Consider the following 8124-nt stretch of genomic DNA (forward strand, 5'->3'; position numbering starts at 1 on the left):
TAAATCTACCAAAAGAAATTAAAATTGCAAAAACTTCTAATTAAAAACCTCTTTAGTCGTGACATGTTAAGCTTCTAAGTGCTTCATTCAAAGGAAAATAAAAATGGAAAATGGTGCAAACCCCTTTGACCGAGAGGTGCATCTGTGCTGCTTCTCTCCCTGTGTGCACCGCCAAGCCAATTGAAAGCTTTCCTAAAATTGAAATCAACCTAAACTAAGAAAGTGGCAGCTGCTGCCTTCTCTCCCAACCAAAATAACGCACATCACTTGAATGCACTTGTAATTTAAATCAACCACCTTTATTTTCTAAAAGCAATGAAAGTAAAATAAAATTCCCATCCTGACAGCAATCACATGATGCCTCCTTCCTTCCATAATGAAATCCGCACCATTCTGTTCCAGCCCCCCAACTAAAGAAGCGTTCCAGCCCCTTCCAATCATAAAGCACTGCCTACCAATAGAAGAAGCATCCCAGCCGTGCACAATCTTCATCAAAATAAATAAAAATGTACTTATGAAATAAAAAAAAAAAAACCGTGACAGCATGTGAATAAAGCTCAAAGTGAATCAGCCCCTCCGTGAATAATTCTCTAATTGAAAAAAAGAGAAACGCTACAGCAAAGTAAATCATTCAAATAGAAACAAAAAAAATGTGCCTCCTTCATTCCATGAAAACCAGCGTCCATACCAAGCTTCCAAAATGTTCAAAGAAAAAAAAAAGCACCGTCAAAATGTATTCTTGGCAAGCAAAGAAAATGGTTCCAGCCCTTGTAAAATGAAAACGAAAAAGAGAGTTCTTTCTATCATTCAACCTATCCAAGAACCGTGTCAATACATCCCATTCAATGTTCTCCAAGAAAGAGTTCAAAACAAAGAAGAAAGTGGAGTGCCAATTAAAGTGGCGGCTGCCAGCAGCTTATTCATTCAACCAAAGTCACCAAGTAGCATAAACATGGTTCCCATCAAAAGCTAATAACAGAAGACATCCCCCCCCAAAGCTAAGTGCCGAGAGTGTGCCAATTTAAATATGAGTGGCGGCTGGTGACTCTAATCCCTAGGGCCAAGTGTCTCAAAAATAGGGTGGGGTCCACCCTAAAAGAAACCCTAGGGTAACAAGTGTCCTACAATCTTTGGGCCCCTCATATTTTTAATGGCCCAATACGCAAAAGTTTGTCCAAAAAGTTTAAACAATTACATTACAATCTAACTAAAATTTAAAATGTCTAATTGGAGAGTCTTGAATTTATTTGACAACACTTCAAATGTCCCAAATTGTATTTCCAAATTTTTCCCTGAAAATAATAATGCAAATAATTATCCCAAATAATTCAAATTAATTAAAATTAGAATTTCCGGTCAAATTAAGCACAATTAGCAAAAACGGGAAAATACCGGACAATTAAACACAATTCCCTGATTAAATTCGGTACAATAAACTAAGTGAAATCAATAAAATATCGACTCATCAATGTTCTTCAAGAATACATACACAATAAAGATTTTAAACATGTAACACATATCAATACATGTGTTATTAATAATATGTTGTCATCATAAAAAACTAGAACCACTGTGAGATTAAGGTTTAGCTAAATCATTGCTTCCCTTATCAACAATCTCAACAGTAGGGATGTTCAACACAAACATAGATCTCCACACTGGTAAGATATTGTCCACTTTGGGTCAAACCCTCACAGATTTGCTTTTGGTATTACTCCAAAGGACTTCTTACCAATGGAGGTATCTTATGTGTATATAAACTCATGTCCATATCTTGTTTTGTCTTATATGGGACTTTGTTTTAATCCTAACAAACTCAATGCTAATGTGTTCAATGACCACTTAACATGTTCTCTTAAGACTAAATATTTAATATTAATGTGCTTACTTTGACTTCCATTGTTATTATTCTTAGCCACAAATACCGCAATTGAGTTATCAAAATATAACTTCAATGGCGTAGCAATTGAATCCACAACTTTAAGCCTAGATATAAAACTCTTCAACCATACACCATGTGAGGTAGCTTCAAAACAAGAAACAAACTCAATCTCCATTGTGGAAGTAGCAATTAAGGTATGCTTTTTGTTGCTCCAAGTTAAAACTCCATTAGTTAGCATAAAAATATAACCAAATGTTAATTTCTTAGTATTAATGCAACCAACAAAGTTTGAATCGAAGTAGCCTATCACCTCCAAAGTATTAGTTTGTCTGTATATGAGCATGGAATCCTTTGATCCTTGAAGATATCTCATTACCTTCTTTATAGATTTCTAGTGGTCAACATTTGGATTACTCTGATATCTTCCCAAAACTCCAATTGTGAAATGTTAAATTTGGTGAAAACATGAGCATACATTAAACTTCCAACAACTGAAGCATATGGAACATTCTTTGTCTGTTCTCGTTCAAGATTATTTTCGGATCCAATGTTATAATCTAATTCTTGTAAATACATTTCATAATCATTAGAAATTATTGATCTTTTGATCCTTTTGGTTTTTTCTTAGTGTTGTTTTACTACCTTGATGAGAAAAATGTTGTTCAATCAGTTCCTCAACAACTTGATCTATCTCCAACAATTTTTGGAACTTGAATAACTAGTTGTCTAATGCACTTTTGAATTAAAGAGCATGAATGAATATCAGTTATCATTTGATTTAAAGGGTTGAACTTCATTATTATTATTTTGAATTAAATTACTCCCACTTATCAAGTCATTTACAAGAAACTTTACATTCATTGATTCAACAACTCTATTATTATGAGATAGACAATAAAAAACTATAACGCTTGGACATTTCAGTATATCCAATTAAATACAGAATAATAGTCTCAGGTTATAGTTTATTCTCTTATGGGATATAAAATTTCACTTCAGACGAACATCCCCAAATGTGTATATGTGGTAAATTGGGTTTTCAACCTTTGAATAACTCAAAAGATGTTCTTAAAATAGCCTTAGTTAGAACTCAGTTTACTATATACGCAATTGTTTTAAATTCTTTAATCCAATAAGAAATTAAAAATCTTTGCATGACTCCTCATGCATCTAACCATATCCATTAAAGTCTGATTTCTTTTTTCTGCCACACAATTATGATCCTAAGAACCAAAAATAGTGTATTGGACAACAATCTCATGTCTTTAAAGAAATTTTGCAAATGGACCAGGTTCTTGTTCACTCATAATGTATCTACCACAATGCTCTCCACCTTTATCCAATCTTACACTCTCAAGTTGTTTTTCTCATTGTAACTCTATTTCGTCCTTAAAAACTCTAAAGGTATTTAAAACTTCATTCTTAAAAGAAAGTAAGTACAGATACATATATTGTGAGTAATCATTTATAAAGGTGACGAAACGTCTTAGATTACTAGCATCCATACATATATGTATGAATTATTTCTACTAGGTTTGAACTCCTTTTAGCATCTTTTTTTTTACGTTTTAGTTTGCTTACCGTTAATACAATCCACACAAGTCTCAAAATCATCAAAATATAAAATACTAAGTACTTCATCATTTATTAATCGCTTGATTCCCTTAACGGAGATATGTTCTAAATTTCCGGTGCCATCACATAGAGAAAATCTCATTCATAACACATCATTTTAACCCAGTAGAAACATGCATTAAACTATAAGCAGTATAATTTGTAATTTAATGGAGTAAAGACCATCACACAGTTCACCAACAAGTTTTGATTTATTCAACAAAGTAAAATAATATTCCATAAAATTAAAGGAAACACCCAAAGGTTCCAGTTATGGGAAATTAAGTTTTTACCAAAACTAGGAACATAAAAGACCTTTACTAAATTGCATCTCCTAATAGCCTTCACATGTGAGCTCATCTTGCTTCAAGAATATATATGCAATGTTCACTTTCCGTTTATTTTCTTAGGTTTTTCAAACACTGTATGGTAGTACCAACATGGATTGAAGTTCCATAACCAATCCATCATGTGTTATGATTAATACTAGTCATATTAGATTCATAACAAACAAAGCAAAATAATTACCTTTCTTCTCTAGCCAATTCTTAAACTTTAGGAAATCCTTCTTCATGTATCCCTTTTTTTTTATAAAAGAAACACTTGGATTCCTTCTTTTTAACTGGCTTAGCAGACCTCTTTCACCTTCCTCCATTATTAATCTTTCTTCTTCTTGAATACACATGGTTAACAATGCATTAATAGACCACTTATCATTATTTGTGTTATAAGAAATTTTAAAAGGAACATATTTATGAGGTAAAGTACACAAAAAATAATATACTAGAAAGGAATCATACATGATAACCTCCAAGGCTTTTAGTTGAGCCACAATGTCCCTTATGCACATCATTTGATCACACACTCCCTTAATCTCAATGAACTTTAAAGATGAAAAATACATGATAATAGTTTTGGTAAGAGATTTATCAAATGTAATGGATTGTTCCTCAATAACCTTTAGTAAATCTCTCACATTATCATCTTGATCAACAAAATCCCAAATTCCAATAGAAAAGTTAGTCTTTATTAACGTCACAAAAAGATAATTTAACCTCTCTCGTTTATCATAAAGATCAACAACATGTGGAGTGTTGGTCTGAGTAGTAACGATGATTCTAGTTTTCTAATACCATGATCAATGTCCATCCAACCCAAATCGAGAAGAACTTTCTCCTTCCAAAACTTATAATTATATCCCCTTTTAGTTTGGGAATACCATAATAGATATAAAAATATTAACAAATTAAGAAACTACAAATTTTAAAATACATGTTCATCATCATAATTTGAGACTATAACAAACATAATATTTTATCATTGCAAACATGTATTACTGAATGAATCTAGTGGCATAAAACTTATCGGCTCTTACTCAGTTATACTTATATAACCAAATGATAAAACTATTATGTTTTACTAATGCAAACATGTCATAATGAGTGAATCTAGTAACATAAAACTTACATGTGGACTAAAATCCTACTTAATTAGACTTGTATATAACCAAATGATAAAACTATTATGTTTTACCGATGCAAAATTTCTTAATGAATGAATCTAGCAACATGAACTTACTTGTGGGCTAAATTCTTATTCAATTAGATCCATATAACCAAATGATAAAATTATTAGACTATTTTCCTTTTCTCATTTCCTATGTCTAGTTCAAGAAATATAATCCAATACTTCATCCTGATGAATTATATAGACATAAGAAAATTCCAATGGATAAAAGTTCATCATATTATATATAATTAATTACAAGGTTAAAACCATTTAGGCGTCCCTATTTTCGTAAGGTATTCCCAATTTGGTCCCCTTCTTTTAAACATTCCCAATTGAGTCCTTATAAGTGCTAATTTCAAACAAATTAGCCCCTGCCGTTAAAAATCGTTAACGGTGTTAAAATTGTGCAGAGGTGGGTAGATGACGTGGTTAAAATTCTCCTTTTGAGGTGTTAAAATTGTGTAGAGGTGGGTAGATGACGTGGTTAAAATTCTCCTTTTGAGGTGTTAAAATTGTGCAGAGGTGTTCAAATTTTTCCCATTCTCCTATGCACAATTTTAACACCTCTGCACAATTTTAACACTTCAAAAGGAGAATTTTAACCACGTCATCTACTCACCTCTGCACAATTTTAACACCGTCAACAATTTTTAACGGCAAGAGCTAATTTTTTTTAAATTAACACTTATAAGGACTCAATTGGGAAGGTTTAAAAGAAAGGAACCAAATTGGAAATACATTACGAAAATAAAGACGCCTAAATGATTTTAACCTTAATTACAATGAATGTTTATTATGTATTTATAAATATCAATCCATCCATCATAGATGCTATGACTACTTTCTAATTTGTGAAAATTATATCCACTTCCATACATTTCAAACAATATAAATAAATATTTGTATCAACATTAATCAAAATAAATAATAATATTCATATGTATAAATTAAATATACAACCTATAATTTATATAAACTCTATGGTGCAGTCAAGTAATGGGTTTGAAATGTTTTATATGAAGGAGTTCTTTTATTACATAAATTTAAAAAGAACAATCATATGTTAATAATTAATGAATCATAATGTAATAAAAAAAAAAACACTTGACCATCACACCAAAAAATATTTCACTTTAAAATATGGATATAAAACAAAATTATATACTTCTTATTATTTTAACAAAATAAATGTGCATTTTAATTCATCGTGAACCAAAAAATAATAAACACACCCATTGTCCAAAAGAAAATGGTGTGAATTATCATAAGCAAGTGGCAGCAGTACATGAGTATTCATAACATATTTCAAACTCCTTATAGCGATTAAACCTTGAAAGGTTACAGTGTCGATGCTTTAAGACCTTTTCTAGCCATAACAACAATGTCCAACACTGGGTTAACACCACCTCATCAATGGTGCACCTTTAATGCTGATTGTAGAAAACATAAACGCCACACACAAAAAATTAATTGTACTCTTCAATTTATCGTGATTATTTTCATAAAACTTTGAGAATCTTTAAATATATAGAATTAGGACCTTAGATTAAGTATAAATAATAAAACTAAAAATAAAATATAACTAATTCAAAATAAAAATAACTATTTAATTTATCTTTATTTTATAATAACAAAATAAAATAATACTGCATCTAAATAAATAAAAAATCAAAACTACCTATCTTTATTTTATCTCTATCAAAATCAAACTAAATATTACTATACTTAAACTAATAAAATAATATTCAAATAAAATTACTAATAAATTTTTAAAATTTAAATTTATCTCATCACTGACAATATTAGATCCGATATCAAATTTAAAAAATAAAAACACAAATAAAGAATCCAAGAGTAAAAACTAATGTAGAAAAAGAAATAAAAACTAACCTCCAACTATTGTTACTGTCACGAGAATCCTTTATTATGCTTTTCAGTTTCAAACTCTCACCCTTATAAACTTTGATGGTATAGTATAATGTAGAAGAAAACGGATTTAATGACCCAAAGCGTAAAGCACGTGTGAAATTTATAGAACTCTACCATCAGAAAGTAATTGTTATAATAAATTGTTACAAATTTTGTAGGATTACAATATCAAAATTCATGAAACCATTTCAAAAATTAATTGACTAAATGAATCATATTATGAAAATAATTAATTTAGCATGAATATCTCATATTATCCTGCATATTTAGAAAATTGCCAACATACATATATCTTATTAGGTAACATTGTTTTCTTTTGAAATCTTTGAAATCCTTAAAACAACACAACACTATATATATATATATATATATATATATATATATATATATATATATATATATATATATATATATATATATATATATATATATAATCAATCACAATTTTTTTTAATAATAGTAATATTTGACTCAATCAATTAATATTTTATAAATGAATAACTAATACAAATAGTTGTTAATCCATTTATCTTGCAAATTAATCTATTTTGAAAAACCAATTAAATAAGGCTTACTTAAGTCACTTGATGGACTTGAATGAAAGATAAAATTTTTATTGTGAATTTCTCTTATAGTTATTGGTATCTTTGCCTTACTTTATACTTAAAATCTTTGTGAATTGGTAATTCTATATTGTTTTCAAGTGTCTAGGTGGTTACGTTATACTTTGGCTATATAACGGACGGAACATGGCTACATGGATAGTGTGAGAACTACATTTTGGAAGGTCTAAATGAACTTAAAAGGAAACACGAACGTGGTGATTGTCTTTGGATGTTTTGGACTCACTTCTTCATTTTTAATATAACTTTGTCATCTTTGCACTTTGAAGATGTATGGAAATGGTTTAAAATTTCTTTTGAAGTTATTATGTTAGCTCTTCTACACTTTTTATTTTGTACCCAAGATAGACAATGATTCAGTACTCGTGTTCAATTTTTTATATTCCTTTATATATAGAACAATCTTATTTTTTTTTATAAAAGGGTTAGAACACCCTATAAGTGTTCTACTATATTAATTAATTAATTCTTTACTAAAAAAATAACACTTGCATTGGCACCTTTTAATATCTTTCATTGAACATAAGAAGTTTAAGGATACTTTTCCTTTTAATTTAGATTAGTAAC

The sequence above is a fragment of the Vigna radiata genome, chromosome 8, assembly GCF_000741045.1.
Source record: "Vigna radiata var. radiata cultivar VC1973A chromosome 8, Vradiata_ver6, whole genome shotgun sequence".
NCBI classification, from domain to species: domain Eukaryota; kingdom Viridiplantae; phylum Streptophyta; class Magnoliopsida; order Fabales; family Fabaceae; genus Vigna; species Vigna radiata.